This window comes from Staurois parvus, unplaced genomic scaffold, assembly GCF_062004578.1.
Source record: "Staurois parvus isolate SC_StPar_1 unplaced genomic scaffold, SC_StPar_1.0 ptg000966l, whole genome shotgun sequence".
NCBI classification, from domain to species: domain Eukaryota; kingdom Metazoa; phylum Chordata; class Amphibia; order Anura; family Ranidae; genus Staurois; species Staurois parvus.
Window position 1 is genome coordinate 601,863 of NW_028318762.1, and position 17,019 is coordinate 618,881.

The 17,019-nt window shown below is 51.5% G+C and overlaps 1 protein-coding gene across 1 annotated transcript in view; it reads right to left on the reverse strand.

Annotated features, from left to right (window-relative positions):
* Positions 1-17,019, reverse strand: part of ZMAT4 (zinc finger matrin-type 4) — a 589,057-nt gene that overhangs the window by 171,165 nt on the left and 400,873 nt on the right. The gene's annotated exons all lie outside the window — the stretch shown is intronic.

The following is a 17,019-nucleotide window of genomic DNA, read 5'->3' on the forward strand; positions in this document are numbered from 1 at the left end:
GATGCCTGGCAAATCTCAACCCAACCAACAGATGCCCGGCAAATCCCAACCCAACCAACGGATGCCCGGCAAATCCCAACCCAACCAACGGATGCCCGGCAAATCTCAACCCAACCAACGGATGCCCGGCAAATCCCAACCCAACCAACAGATGCCCGGCAAATCCCAACCCAACCAACAGATGCCTGGCAAATCCCAACCCAACCAACAGATGCCTGGCAAATCTCAACCCAATCAACAGATGCCTGGCAAATCTCAACCCAACCAACGGATGCCCGGCAAATCCCAACCCAACCAACGGATGCCCGGCAAATCCCAACCCAACCAACAGATGTCTGGCAAAACCCAACCAACAGATGCCCGGCAAATCCCAACCCAACCAACAGATGCCCGGCAAATCCCAACCCAACCAACAGATGCCCGGCAAATCCCAACCCAACCAACAGATGCCCGGCATATCCCAACCCAACCAACAGATGGCCGGCAAATCCCAACCCAACCAACAGATGCCCGGCAAATCTCAACCCAACCAACAGATGCCCGGCAAATCCCAACCCAACCAACAGATGCCCGGCAAATCCCAACCCAACCAACAGATGCCCGGCAAATCTCAACCCAACCAACAGATGCCCGGCAAATCCTAACCCAACCAACAGATGCCCGGCAAATCCCAACCCAACCAACAGATGCCTGGCAAATCCCAACCCAACCAACAGATGCCAGAAACCAGCGCTCAAATCTTCTTGCTGCACTGATAACACAGAAGCACAGTGGCTAAATGGTTAGCACTTCTGCCTGGTTCAAGTCCCAACCATGGCACCACCTGCCTGGAGCTTGCATGTTCTCCCTGTGCCTGCGTGGGTTTCCTCCGGGTACTCCGGTTTCCTCCCACACTCTGAAGACATGTTAATTGGCTCCTGTCTATATTGGCCGTAGTATGTGTATTTATAAATGTGAGTCAGGGACCTTAGATTGTATACCCCTTGGGGGCGGGGACTGATGTGAACGTAAAATATATATATATTTGTAAAGATCTGTGTAAATTGATGGTTCTATGTAAGTACCTAAAATAAATAATAAATAATAAATAAATAAATCTAGCACTCGCTGAGGTGCCGCCCTTGATAGGTCGGGGAATCTTGATACCAGCAGAAAAGAACAACACAGGGCGCACTCTCCTTGTGCACTACCATGATAGTAAGAAATGTATCATAAAATTACAAATACATACTCACAAACCAAAAAGGTCATAAAAACGGACACAAGGAGTCAAAGATGCCAATCGTGGACAGCTGAGGTCCTCGGGTGAAAATGCTAACGCGTTTCGGGAGGTTGAACTCCCTTCCTCAGAGCAACAGAACACAATGCATAAGGATGGTTCTTATATATGAGACTGTAACGGACCCCACACACCCACGTCTGGGTATCTCCATCAAGACGTTGCTTCTCAGGCTCTGGAACACGAGACTAGTGGCTCTGGCTATTGTTACCTCAAGATCCAGACGACACCAGTCTTGAAGTAAACCAGGAGGTAGACTAGTTTATTTGAACACAGATACAAGATATATACACTCAGGGGACAATCCCCTCCCTGCATAATGACACAGGGCGGGGCAATCTACATTTAGTAACAAGAGACACACAGGTATTCAAACTTCACACCAGCAGACAGTCCCATCAGGAGGGAGGGCTGCTGGAGACACCCCCCCACTAAGCTAATACACATAAACACACACATCTCATAATAGTTTGCTCCCAAGCAAGACACACAATAGAACAATGGGATGCAACCACATAACAAAGCCCACCCAATATTAGGACAGATCACCCTGTACCCCTAACAGGCACAGGGTGACTTACACATAATAGGGATATGGAGAGCTGAGACAGGGGTCTCCCCACCTCTCCAAAGTGAGCTGTGTTCCATGGGTCCCCCACCCAAAGTCACTCCCATCACAGAGACCAAGTAATATAGAGGTGTGACTACAGGATTGTGTCTCTTGCATTGTCATCCTATACTGCTGAAATATGTCTGGACCCAGAGGTTGTCGGGAGGCTTGCAAGGTCAGGGCGACCGCTGGGGACAAGCATTATCAAGCGGCCCCTGTGGGGGTAGCGCTACATATGCATTATTTTTTTCACACTGCGTCCTAAAAAGTCCCACCACCCATTTATTCTCCTATGTGTAGGCAAGGAAGAGAAATCTGACATTTTTTGTCGGCTTTAAAAAAAAATCATTTTTAAATGACAAAATGATACAAAATGTTTGTCATCATCTCAATGTATTTACAGGAGTTTTCCTTTAATCCGGCACCATAAATATCATCATTCAGTGAACAAGGATGCTGTGATCTGGGATAAAATGAATGTCCTGCTGTTCAGCTAATTTCCGCGGTCAAAGTACAGATACATTAGTAGAAACGTCTTCACGCGCTCCGCTTCTAGAACATTCCCCCCCCCCACAAAGCGCTGATAATAGCACCGCTGGATCCACGGATCTTTTTAATCACAAGATAAACATTTTGTTGCTCACTTGAAATAAAATGATTCTCTTTTTCATGGCCGTCAGTACAAGTAAGTGGCCTGATTGATATTTATTTTCCTTTCCTCAACAAGCGATTGACACCAATTAAATATTGAGAAGATTCGTAGAAGAAAGAGAGAGAGAGAGCTGATCCAGAAGCTTCGTAATAGATGTGTGGGGGGCATGCAGGGTGTGCGGGGTGGGGGGCGTGCAGGGTGTGCGGGGGGCGTGCAGGGTGTGCGGGGGGTGGGGAGCGTGCAGGGTGTGCAGGGGGCGTGCAGGGTGTGCGGGGGGTGGGGAGCGTGCAGGGGGTATGCAGGGTGTGCGGGGGGCGTGCAGGGTGTGGGGGGTGTGCGGAGGGGTGGGGGACGTGCAGGGTGTGGGGGGTGTGCAGGGTGTGCGGAGGGGTGGGGGACGTGCAGGGTGTGTGGGGAGTTGAGGGTGTGCGGGGGGTGGGTGGCATTCAGGGTGTGTGGGGGGCGTGCAGGGTGTGTGGGGGACATGCGGGGTGTGGGGGGCGTGCAGGGTCTGCAGGGTGTGGGGGGTGTGCGGGATGTGGGGGGCGTGCAGGGTGTTCGGGGTGTGGGGGGGTGCACGGTGTGCGGGGGGCATGCAGGGTCTGCGGGGTGTGGGGGGAGTGCAGGGTGTGGGGGGCGTGCAGGGTATGCGGGGTGTGGGAGGCATGCAGGGTGTTCGGGGTGTGGGGGGCGTGCAGGATGGGCGGGGGGTTGAGGGTATGCGAGGTGTGGGGGGCGTGCAGAGTGTGCGGGGTGTGGGGGGCGTGCAGGATGTGCGGAGGTTGAGGGTATGCGAGGTGTGGGGGGCGTGCAGGATGTGCGGGGGGTTGAGGGTATGCGAGGTGTGGGGGGCGTGCAGAGTGTGCGGGGTGTGGGGGGACGTGCAGGATGTGTGGGGGGTGGAGGGTGTGGGGGGCGTGCAGAGTGTGCGGGGTGTGGGGGGCGTGCAGGATGTGCGGAGGTTGAGGGTATGCGAGGTGTGGGGGGCGTGCAGAGTGTGCGGGGTGTGGGGGGACGTGCAGGATGTGTGGGGGGTGGAGGGTGTGGGGGGCGTGCAGAGTGTGCGGGGTGTGGGGGGCGTGCAGGATGTGTGGAGGTTGAGGGTATGCGAGGTGTGGGGGGCGTGCAGAGTGTGCAGGGTCGTGCAGGATGTGCGGGGGGTGGAGGGTGTGGGGGGCGTGCAGGATGTGCGGGGGGTGGAGGGTGTGCAGGGTGTGCGAGGTGTGGGGGGACGTGCGGGGGGTGGAGGGTGCGGGGGGCGTGCAGGATGTGCGGATGTTGAGGGTATGCGAGGTGTGGGGGGCGTGCAGAGTGTGCGGGGTCGTGCAGGAGGTGTGGGGGGCGTGCAGGATGTGCGGGGGGTGGAGGGTGTGCGGGGGGTTGAGGGTGTGCAGGGTGTGGGGGGCGTGCAGAGTGTGCGGGGTGTGGGGGGACGTGCAGGATGTGCGGGGGGTGGAGGGTGTGGGGGGCGTGCAGAGTGTGCGGGGTGTGGGGGGACGTGCAGGATGTGCGGGGGGTGGAGGGTGTGGGGGGCGTGCAGGATGTGCGGGGGGTGGAGGGTGTGCAGGGTGTGGGGGGCGTACAGGATGTGCGGGGGGTTGAGGGTATGCGGAACTTGTCCTCCTACCCTCCCTCCCTGTAGTCTTTTGGGACACGTGACAGGTCCCAGAAGACTACGGGGCCATTCATGAAGCGCAGAGCTTCTCGCACATGTGCAATTGGTACCCGGCTGTGACGCCGCAAGCTGTCACAGCCGGGTGTCCACACTGAAGATGCCGGCCTCCTGGAAAACAGGACGGCCGTTGAAATGGGCTGCGGGGGACACACCACGGGACCGAGGGACAGGTAAGTGGCTGTTTTTTAAAAGTCAGCTGCTGACTTTTATTTATTTGACAGGTGAGTGGAACTCCGCTTTAAGTGTCATTTCTGTCTGCTGCCTCCTTCCTCTGCTATCTGTGTGAGTCACGTCTGACAAGTTTTCCTGACACCAAGAGAAAATGGTGACAGGGGAGGGAACTCCGCCTTAATACCACAGTGGCTAAATGGTTAGCATTTCTGCCTGGCAGTACTAGGAGTCATCGGTTCGAATTCCAACCACAGCACCACCTGCCTGGAGTTTGCACGTTCTCCCTGTGCCTGTGTGGGTTTCCTATGGGTACTCTGGTTTCCTCCCACACTCCAAAGACATGCTGGTAGGTAAATTGTCCCTAGCATGTGTATGTATGAATGTGAGTTAGGGACCTTAGATTGTACGCTCCTCGGGGGCGGGGACTGATGTGAACGTACAATATATATGTAAAGTGCGGTGTAAATTGACAGCACTATATAAGTACCTGAAATAAAAATAAATAGAACACCTGAACTCAACTTTGACACATCTTAGTTAACCGCCTCCCACCCTCCATATAAGGAAATGACGGACGCAAGGCGGTTCTCTCGTTATGGGATGACGTCATATGACGTCCTCCCATTGTAATTGCGCATGTGTGGTTCCCGGGAGCGCGCAGTGCGGCGATCGGCGGTGCGCTGTGTCCCTCGGACACAGCGGATCACCGATCAATGGAAAGAGCTGAAGATTTCGGCTCAGTCATGTGATCAGCTGTGTCCAATCACAGCTGATCGCATGTAAATAGAGAAATGCCAGTTATTGGCATTTCTCTCCCCACGAGCTGTCACGCTGACAGAGGAGAGGAGGAGAGCCGGTAATCGTCATTCCTCAGAGGGGACATCTACACTGATCATCAGGGCACTGCTCAGTGTAGACCCATCAGTGCCACCTGTCAGTGCCCATCAATGCCAGCTGCCAGTGCCCATCAGTGCCACATCAATGCCACATATCAGTGCCCATCTGAGCTGCCTTTCAGTGCCACCTATCAATGCCAGTCAGTGCCGACTATCAGTGTGCATCAGTGCCACCTATCAGTGCCAGTGAGTACCGCCTATCAGTGCCATATATGAGTGCTGCCTTTCAGTGCCCATCAGTGATGCCTGTCAATGCCTATCAGTGCCACCTACAGTTGCAAGAAAAAGTATGTGAACCCCTTGGGATTACGTGGAGTTTTGCATGAATTGGGCATAAAATGTGCTCTGAACGTCATCTAAGTCACAACAATAGAAGAACACAGTCTGCAGAACATAATACTACACAAACATTAGATGTTGCCATGGTTTAATTGCACATAACATGTAAACATTCACAGCGCAGGGAGGAAAAAGTATGTGAGGCCCTAGCTTAATGACTTCTCCCAGAGCTAATTGGAGCCAGGAGTGAGCCAACCTTGACTCCAATCAGTGTGATGATATTGGATGTGTTGCTGACAGCTGTCCTGCCCTTAAAAAACACACACCTGTTTTGGGTTTATTGGTTTCAAGAAGCACTGTCTGATGTGAATCATGCCTCGCAGAAAAGAGCTCTCAGAAGACCTACGATCAAGAATTGTTGACTTGCATGAAGCTGGAAAGGGTTACAAAAGTATCTCCAAAAGGCTTGATGTTCCTGTGTCCACGGTAAGACAGACTGTCTACAAATGGAGAAAGTTTAGCACTGTTGCTACTCTCCCTAGGCGTGGTCGTCCTGTAAAAATGACTGCAAGAGCACAGCGCAGAATGCTGCACGAGGTAAAGAAGAATCCCAGAGTGTCAGCTAAAGACCTACAGAAATCTCTGGCACATGCTAACATTTTTGTTGACACATCTACAATAAGGAAAACATTAAACAAGAATGGAGTACATGGGAGGACACCACGGAGGAAGCCATTGCTGTCCAAAAAGAAGATTGCAGCACGTTTGAAGTTTGCAAAAGAGCACCTGGATGTTCCACAGCACTACTGGCAGAATATACTGCGGACAGATGAAACCAAGATTGAGTTGTTTGGGAAGAACACACAACACTATGTGTGGAGAAAAAAAGGCACAGCACACCAACATCAAAACCTCATCCCCACTGTGAAACATGGCGGAGAGAGCATTATGGTTTGGGGCTGCTTTGCTGCCTCAGGGCCTAGATGGATTGTTGTCATTGATGGGAAAATGAATTCCAGAGTTTATCAAGACATTTTGCAGGAAAACGTACGACCATCTGTCCGCCAACTGAAGCTCCGCAGAGGATGGGTGATGCAACAGGACAATGACCCAAAGCATACAAGTCATTCAACAAAACAATGGCTGCAACAGCACAGAATACGCCTTCTGGAGTGGCCCAGTCAGAGTCCTGACCTCAACCCCATTGAAATGCTGTGGAATGACCTTGAGAGAGCGATTCACACCAGACATCCCAAGAATATTGCTACACTGAAACAGTTTTGTGAAGAGGAGTGGTCCAAAATGACTCCAGATCGTTGTGCAGGTCTGATCTGCAACTACAGGAAACGTTTGGTTGAGGTTATTGCTGCCAAAGGAGGGTCAACCAGTTATTAAGTCCAAAGGTTCACATACTTTTTCCTCCCTGCACTGTGAATGTTTACATGTTATGTGCAATTAAACCATGGCAACATCTAATGTTTGTGTAGTATTATGTTCAGCAGACTGTGTTCTTCTATTGTTGTGACTTAGATGACGTTCAGAGCACATTTTATGCCCAATTCATGCAAAACTCCACGTAATCCCAAGGGGTTCACATACTTTTTCTTGCAACTGTATCAGTGCCCATCACTGCAGCCTTATTAGCGCATATCAGTGAAGGAGAAAAATCACTTATTTACAAAATTTTAAAACAAAAACTAAGAAAAAACTATTTTTTTCTCAAAATTTTCAGTTATTTTTGTTTTGTTTAGCAAAAAATAAAAACCCAGAGGTGATTAAATACCACCAAAAGAAAGCACTATCTGTCTCAAAAAAATGATAAAAATTTCATCTGGCTACAGTGTTGCATGACCGTGCAATTGTCATTCAAAGTGCGACAGCGCTAAAAGCTGAAAATTGGCCTGGGCAGGAAGGGGGTAGAAGCGCCCGGTAGGCAGGAAGGGGGTAGAAGTGCCCTGTAGGCAGGAAGGGGGTAGAAGTGCCCGGTGGGCAGGAAGGGGGTAGAAGTGCCCGGTAAACAGGAAGGGGGGTAGAAGTGCCCGGTGGGCAGGAAGGGGGTAGAAGTGCCCGGTGGGCAGGAAGGGGGTAGAAGTGTCCTGTAGGCAGAAAGGGGGTAGAACTGCCCTGTAGGCAGGAAGGGGGTAGAAGTGTCCGGTAGGCAGGAAGGGGTAGAAGTGTCCGGTAGGCAGGAAGGGGGTAGAAGTGCCCGGTAGGCAGGAAGGGGGTAGAAGTGCCCTGTAGGCAGGAAGGGGGTAGAAATGCCCGGCAGGCGAGGGGTTAAACTGTACATATCATTGCAGCGACTTAACCTTTTTGCCGCCAGGTCTGTATGTCGTTCTAGCCTGACAGCGGGGGATTTTACACACAATGTGGTGGCTGTAGCCACCGGGATTGTATGTAAGGCCCCTTTCAGACGGGACGGATCCATCAGCTCATTTATATAGAAAATATAGGGCACTGAAGTTTTCTGCCATTTAATAGGCGCACACAAATTTAAGGTTTGCCATGTTGGGTATCTATTTACTCGGTTCGCCTCGTCTTTTATATTTCACCAAACATTTGGGTAATTTATTGCGCTGATTTGCCCTAAAATTCACTTTAGTGTGTTTTTTACTGTAATTTTGCATTTCCAAATCCATTCACTGTCCAAACCTTGTAGACTTCACCTCCACAACATCTCCAAGATACGCCCGTTCCTAACCTCGGAAACCACTAAGCAACTTATTCGCTCCCTGGTTATATCTCACCTTGACTATTGTAACTCCCTCCTCGTTGGCCAACCTCATCACAGGCGATCCCCTCTTCAGTCTATCATGAATGCTGCTGCCAGACTCATCCACCTTACTAACCGTTCTATATCTGCCACCCCTCTCTGCCAATCCCTCCACTGGCCTCCACTCAGTGTCCTCCACCCCTCTCTGCCAATCCCTCCACTGGCCTCCACTCAGTGTCCTCCACCCCTCTCTGCCAATCCCTCCACTGGCCTCCACTCAGTGTCCTCCACCCCCCTCTGCCAATCCCTCCACTGGCCTCCATTCAGTGTCCTCCACCCCTCTCTGCCAATCCCTCCACTGGCCTCCACTCAGTGTCCTCCACCCCTCTCTGCCAATCCCTCCACTGGCCTCCATTCAGTGTCCTCCACCCCTCTCTGCCAATCCCTCCACTGGCCTCCACTCAGTGTCCTCCACATCTCTCTGCCAATCCCTCCACTGGCCCCCATTCAGTGTCCTCCACCCCTCTCTGCCAATCCCTCCACTGGCCTCCATTCAGTGTCCTCCATCCCTCTCTGCCAATCCCTCAACTGGCCTCCATTCCTCCACCCCTCTCTGCCAATCCCTCCACTGGCCTCCACTCAGTGTCCTCCACCCCTCTCTGCCAATCCCTCCACTGGCCTCCATTCAGTGTCCTCCACCCCTCTCTGCCAATCCCTCCACTGGCCTCCATTCAGTGTCCTCCACCCCTCTCTGCCAATCCCTCCACTGGCCTCCACTCAGTGTCCTCCACCCCTCTCTGCCAATCCCTCCACTGGCCCCCATTCAGTGTCCTCCACCCCTCTCTGCCAATCCCTCCACTGGCCTCCATTCAGTGTCCTCCATCCCTCTCTGCCAATCCCTCAACTGGCCTCCATTCCTCCACCCCTCTCTGCCAATCCCTCCACTGGCCTCCACTCAGTGTCCTCCACCCCTCTCTGCCAATCCCTCCACTGGCCTCCATTCAGTGTCCTCCACCCCTCTCTGCCAATCCCTCCACTGGCCTACATTCAGTGTCCTCCACCCCTCTCTGCCAATCCCTCAACTGGCTTCCCATTGCCCAACAGATAAAATTCAAAACACTAACAATAACGTATAAAGCCATTTATAACTCCGCCCCAAATTACATCACCAATCTTGTCTCTAAATATCACCCAAACAGTACTCTTCGCACAACCTCCTACTCTCTAGCTCCCTTGTCTCCTCCTCCCATGCTCGTCTCCAGGACTTCTCCAGAGCTTCCCCCATCCTCTGGAACTCTCTACCCCAATCTATCAGACTATCGCCTACTCTGCTCACTTTTAGGCGATCTCTGAAAACCGATCTCTTCAGGGAAGCCTATCCTGCCCTCAGCTAATAATGGAATCTTCTATTCCTCCTACCAGTCCATCCCCCACAGTTACTACCTTTTGTACCACTAGCCCCTCCCTCCTAGATTGTAAGCTCCCAGGATCAGGGCCCTCCTATCCCTCTTGTATTGAACTGTATTGTTGCTGTATTGTCTCCCGTTATATTGTAAAGCGCTGAGCAAACTGTTAGTGCCATAAATCCTGTATAATAATAATAATTTCCTAGACCTTTGCGGTAATATCACGTGACATAAAAAAATTGTAACTACCGCTGTTGTATTCTCTAGGGTGTCCGCTTTCAGAAAATATATCGTGTTTGGGGGGTTTTGAGTCATCTTCAGGCCTGAAATGATTTTTTTAAACGCGTCTGCAAAAAACACAGCGAAAGGGTTAAACCTCAGCTTTGGTGTAAATGACAAGACAAATCGTAGTCGTTCTAAAAGCAGAAAGCGACCTCGTGTAACCTGGTTATTGTTGGGTTCCTGACAACAGCCAGAAAATAAGTACCTATCACACGCACGAGCCTACGTTTCTATAAAAAGCCGAACTATTTCCGAATCCCGCGCTCCGGCCCCGCTCCAAGTTTCTTTCTATCAGGCTGGATTTTGCATATTGTCAATAGCGCAGCATCAACATTTCAGGAAAACATGACACAGAGCCGATAGAAAACCGTAAATTTGCCGGAGGCAAAACTAAAAATAAAACCACAGGTGTTGGGCCCATCTGTGCAGAGAGATTGTGCAATGATTCAATACTGCAGCATCTAAAAATGGGACCGAAGAGTCACCCGGCTCAGATCAACGTAAACACTGAATCAGGGAGATGCTTCCAAGAATGGCCCTGGTGTAAAAGAGATTTAAACGTGCACTCTGGTCATCAGGGCACTCTGGTCATCAGGGCACTCTGGTCCTCACGGCACTCTGGTCCTCACGGCACTCTGGTCTTCAAGGCACTCTGATCTTCAAGGCACTCTGGTCTTCACGGCACTCTGGTCTACACGGTACTCTGGTCCTCACGGCACTCTGGTCCTCACGGCACTCTGGTCTACATGGTACTCTGGTCCTCACGGCACTCTGGTCCTCACGGCACTCTGGTCCTCAAGGCACTCTGATCTTCACGGCACTCTGGTCCTCACGGCACTCTGGTCTACATGGCACTCTGGTCCTCACGGCACTCTGGTCTACATAGTACTCTGGTCTACACAGCACTCTGGTCTACACGGCACTCTGGTCCTCATGGCACTCTGGCCCTCACGACACTCTAGTCATCACGGCACTCTAGTCATCACGGCACTCTAGTCATCACGGCACTCTAGTCATCACGGCACTCTGGTGTACATGATACTCTGGTCTACACGGCACTCTGGTCGTCATGGCATTCTGGTCTACATGGTACTCTGGTCCTCACGGCACTCTGGTCCTTACGGCACTCTGGTCTTCAAGGCACTCTGGTCTTCAAGGCACTCTGGTCTTCACGGCACTCTGGTCTACATGGTACTCTGGTCCTCATGGCACTCTGGTCTACATGGTACTCTGATCCTCACGGCACTCTGGTCCTCACGGCACTCTGGTCTACATGGTACTCTGGTCCTCACGGCACTCTGGTCCTCACGGCACTCTGGTCCTCACGGCACTCTGGTCCTCACGGCACTCTGATCTTCACGGCACTCTGGTCCTCACGGCACTCTGGTCTACACGGCACTCTGGTCTACACGGCACTCTGGTCTACACGGCACTCTGGTCCTCATGGCACTCTGGTCTTCACGGCACTCTGGTCCTCACGACACTCTAGTCATCACGGCACTCTAGTCATCACGGCACTCTAGTCATCACGGCACTCTGGTCTACATGATACTCTGGTCTACACGGCACTCTGGTCGTCATGGCATTCTGGTCTACATGGTACTCTGGTCCTCACGGCACTCTGGTCCTCACGGCACTCTGGTCTACACGGCACTCTGGTCCTCACGACACTCTGGTCTACACAGCGCTCTAGTCTACACAGGCATGTAGTCTGGTATGGTTCAAGGGGGGGTTGGTCGCTCATTACACCCCCCCCCTCCCTTTTCTGACCTGCCAGGCTGTGCATGCTAGGAGAAGGGTCTGGTATGGGTTTTAAAAGGACCTTCCTGCCTTTTTTTTAATTTTGGCGTGGGGGTTCCCCTCAAAATCCATGTCAGACCCGAAGAGCTTGGTATGGGTGGGAGGGGGTGGAAACCCCACACCATTTTTTAAAACATTTTTTTAATTGTAGGGCAATGCTGCTGACATTTGGCTGTCAGCCGGGAACCCCACTGACAGCTAAAACATTAAAGAATGTCTTCACTACTAAAATACCACGTGACTTCATCATAGAACTCATGCCGGATTTTAGTAGCTGAGCGCTATCTTACCGCTCAGTAAATTGTCCCTGTTCAAAGTTCGCGGTCGAACTTTTGGTAGGTTCGAATTTTCAACCGTGAACTGAACAGGGGGATGTTTGGCCCATCACTAGTCGTCACGCCCACTGACCGTCTCTGAGCATGAGGACAGCAGGAACAGTCCACTGCTGGACATGGAAGAGAGCCGTTCTGGGGAGGTTTGAAGGATCAAGTAAGTATACCCTTCCAGGGGTCCCTTGGACAAAACGAGCCGCCATGTTACTGAAGTCCAGCGGCTATTTTACCAAAGATTAAGGCCTTAGGCAAAACGGCTGCCGGACTTTAGTTCATGACCTTCGGCAAAATGGCCACCGCACTTCAGTAATCTGGCGGCTCATTACAGCCCCATTTGAAAATGGACCCAAGGGAACTGCAACTGAGAAAAACTTCCTAGCAACTATGTAAATCTCTCTATACAGCAAAAAGGGGTCTCTTTCTGGAGTGCTCTCCTGACTCTCCTGATGTGCCGCTACAGACCCCAGATGAATCCTCTCCTCATCCAGCAGTACTGGGTGAATCCCTAGGCAATGGGAGCCAGAATCTTTCCCTTTAGAGCAAATAGTCCCAGATGGGGGCTAGTCAGGTTTCCCATCTGAATGCCCTCTCTCCCTATCCGGACCTGGGGGTGTAAGAATACTCGCTCTTCCTCTCCTGTGAGCTTGTTGGGTTTGTGGCTGCCTTTGGGCCTTCTGCTGGCCTGGCTCCTTCCCTGCTGCACAGGTGGTCCTCTCTCAGGGACTCCTGAGGTTGAGTGATCCTCTCTTCCAGCAACTCTTCCCCCACTGGGCCCCCTCCCAGGCTCCTGCATCTCAGCCTCTCACTTCATCTTCCACCCGAACTCTCCTCCTGCTGAACCTGCTCAGCTCCACATAAAGGCTGCCCAGGCCCCACGCCAAGCCTCCTGCTTGAGGATTGGCCACGATCCTCTAAGTGTGAAGGCCAGCCCCTCCTCACCCCTGCCCACTCCTTCTAGAATCTTCTTCAAGCTTCTAGAGCAGGGGGAGGTATCAAGGAACTGACCTGCAGAGCCCTCAACCCTGACTTAAATTTGGCCCACTGTTTCATGCCCAGGCTGCTACTCCAGTTTCCCCATAATAAACTGGTGCTGGGACTCTCTGTAACTAGACTGTATCCCCCCTCCAACCGCTCCCTTCAATCGCAGGCATAAACAGAAGTGCTCATACAAGTGCTCTTGCTTAGGGATGAGGTGTTGCCAACAGATTTTGTAGTTGCCAAAAAAAACCTAAATTAAAATAGAAAAAAAAAGGATTTTTGCTGCTAATTTTTATTAGGAATCTTCACCAAGGTTACAGAGAGTCACGCATTTTTAACATCCGTCTTCTACTGGTTTACTATAAAATGAAAACGTTCATCTGTGACCATATGCTTGTCATTATTAATAGCAAATCAAGCAAGGATGTTGACTAATGGAGAGAGAGCGCGTGATCCACAGCACCCTCGCTGTGCGTAGAGGAAAGACTAGGATGGATGGTATAGACAGAAGATAAGAGGTAGGCCAGGGGAGAGGAGACCATGGGGGGGAACAAGGTTAGAGGAAATGGAGGGGCGGGGGTTGGAGGGAGGGAATGAGGCTCAGGAATCTCGTATATGTCCCTAGTGATATGGATGCTTATGAAGAGGTACAGCTATTAGTCTGAGGTTGCAGCCATTCTCAACCATGGAACCCTCGGATGTTGTCACGATCAGGCGCGGAAACCAGTAGCTATACATTACATTACATTACATTACATTGAGTTTATATAGCGCCAAAGGGTTTGCTCAGCGCTGCACAATAGAGGGGGGGACAATACATGAAACATTACAGCAACTATAAACAGCACACGAGGGGTTAGAGGGCCCTACTCTTTCGAGCTTACAATCTAGGAGGGAGGGGGTAGTGGCACAGGAGGAAGTGGCTGTGGGGGATGGAGTGGTAGGAGGAATGAAGGAGAGCAGCAGTTAGGTGAGGGTGGGGTAGGCTTCCCTGAAGAGGTGGGTTTTCAGGGAGCGCCTGAAGGTGAGGAGGGAAGGTGACAGTCTGATGGATTGGGGTAGTGAGTTCCAGAGGATGGGGGAGGACCTGGAGAAGTCTTGCAGACGTGCGTGTGAGGAGGAGACCAGGGAGCAAGATAGAAGGAGGTCCTGTGAAGAGCGAAGGGTACGGGTAGGGTGGTACTTGGGAATCAGGTCGGTGAGGTAGTTAGGGGCAGTGTTGTGAATGGCTTTGTAGGTCAGAGTGAGTAGTTTGAATTTGATGCGTTGGGCGATAGGGAGCCAGTGGAGGGAGAGGCAGAGGGGGGTGACAGAGGTGGAGCGGCTGGTGAGGTGGATGAGTCTGGCAGCTGAGTTCAGGATGGTCTGAAGCGGGGAGAGTTTGCACTGGGGTAGGCCGGTGAGGAGGGAGTTGCAGTAGTCAAGGCGTGAGATAATCAGGGAGTGCACAAGTAGTTTAGCGGTGTCTGGGGTAAGGAAGGTGCGTATTTTGGCGATATTGCGGAGGTGGAGCCTGCATGTGTTTGTCAGTGATTTGACATGAGGTTGGAAGGAGAGGTTAGAGTCCAGAATGACCCCAAGGACTTTGGCTTGCGGGGCGGGATTGATGGTGGTGATGTTAGTAGTGATGGATAGGATGGGGGGGGGGGGCGCGGGCAGGAGGGAAGACGAGAAGCTCGGTTTTGGAGAGGTTGAGTTTGAGGAAATGGAGCGACATCCAGTCAGAGATGTCGTTTAGGAGGTGAGTGATGCGGGCGGAGAAAGTGGAGGTGAGGTGAGGGGTGGAGAGGTAAATTTGAGTGTCATCAGCATAGAGATGGTAGTTGAAGCCGTGGGAGTGTATGAGTTTGCCAAGGGAGGAGGTGTAGATGGAGAAGAGAAGGGGTCCAAGGACAGAGCCCTGGGGGACCCCAACAGAGAGGGGGAGGGAAGGGGAGGTGGCACCATTGTAGGAAACGCTGAAGGAGCGTCGGGATAGGTAAGATAGGTAAGGGATACCAGTAGAGAGGCTCCGACCAACCAGCTGGATAAGTACACAAGAAGGTCAACCTTGCAGATGATGAGGGCTCACCCTAGATACGGGGTCTAAGCACTAACCAGTGTTCACCAGAGCTCCTGATGGTGGGGATGGGTTTTGCTGTGTGTTAGTACCAGGCTGGGGACCTCAGGATTGCCCCACCAGGAGGTGAGCAAGTCGGGGTCCAGTAGCAGAATAGAATGGATGGTAAAGACAGAAAATAAGAGGAAAGCCAGGGGAGATGAGACCATGGGGGGGAGCAAGGTTAGAGGAAATGGAGGGGCGGACGTTGGAGGGAGGGAATGAGGCTCAGGAATCTTATATATGTCCCTATTGATATGGATGCTTATGAAGAGGTACAGCTATCAGTCAGAAGTTGCAGCCATTCTCAACCATGGAACCCTCAGATGGTGTCACGATCAGGCGCTATACCAGTAGAGAGGCTCCAACCAACCAGCTGGATAGGTACACAGGAAGGTCAACCTTGCAGATGATGCGGGCTCACCCTAGATGCGGGGTCTAAGCACTAACAGGTGTTTACCAGAACTCCTGATGGTGGGGATGGGTTTTGCTGTGTGTTAGTACCAGGCTGGGGACCTCAGGATTGCCCCACCAGGAGGTGAGCAAGTCGGGGTGCAGTAGCAGATATAGCAGGTAAGGATGTAGCCGCGGAACAAGCCAAAGGTCGGTGATCAGTGTTAGTGAAGATAAGTACAGCTGCAGGTACGTGAAGGAGCAAGATTTTGGCACAAAAATCTGGCAAACAGGAAGTGCAAAGGTGTGGCTTAAATAGGAAGTTCATGGGAGGAGCAAAGCATTCAAGGTTCAAGAGAAACAAGGTACAAGGCAAGGTTGTCTAAAGCAGTGTTTCTTAACCTTTTTCTAGTCAAGGTTCCCTTTAAAATTATGCAGAATTTTCGAGGCGCCTCTAATAGTTGTACATATTGCCGCAGCGTCCACACACGTAGGGCACCCAACATTAGAAATAATTTATGCTTGCAAAGCCAATACACTTTTCCACGCTGGTACCGACTAGTATTCCAGCATCTGTTCTACTTCATTTTCTCTCCACCATACAGCTAACATGACCCCAGTGCTGATAGAGGGCGGTGGGGGCTCAAACAAGGATGCTGTGCGGGTGGCAGATGTCCTCCTTATCAACAAATGACATCAGCAGTTGGCTGGCCCACATGGTGCCCAAGGTTGCACAATGAAAAACTAAGGCTTTTGTGTACCAAAAGGCAGGCTTGAAACCCTCCCCACAATTTCTGGGCAATATGGGGCAATTTTTACGCATTTTGTCAAGGCATCCCTGAAGAACCCAGAAGGCACCCATGCTTCCTAGGGACCCTGGTTGAGAAAGACTAGTCTAAGGAATAAGGCAGGGAGCCGTCCAGCATCCATAGTGGCTCAGCAAGGAGAGCTACTGCCGGATGTAACAGAGGTCATAGGTTAAGATCTTGATTCTGGCAGGTTCCTAGAGGGGTTCCTTGAGCTGTGGCTGATTGACCTCCCATTTGATGGTGCCTACACAGTTCCAGGGCCAAAATGTTTTGGCAAAAACAGCAGGGGTGACACAATTATCTCTATAGCTGTTTGTAAAGGGGCATTTTGACCATCACTGTAATAGCTGCTTTCTTCCTACTGACCACCATTGTAAGGGACATTTTCCCATTGACCACTGATAGCTATTTACTTACCAAGACCTGAAAATGATTACCTCTGGGTAAAAAACAATGCAAAAGTCTGGTGTATTGGATCCGTAGGCAGATCTTGAAATCCTTGAACAGGGATACCCTCAAGACAGCCGGGTGAAAGAGGAGGGATTCATCTGGGGTCTGAGGAGGTACACCAAAGGGGACAGCCGTGCTCCTTAAAGAGACAGTTGCTACCTCTTTTTTGTACAACTTGCTGAGAAGTTGGCCCTCA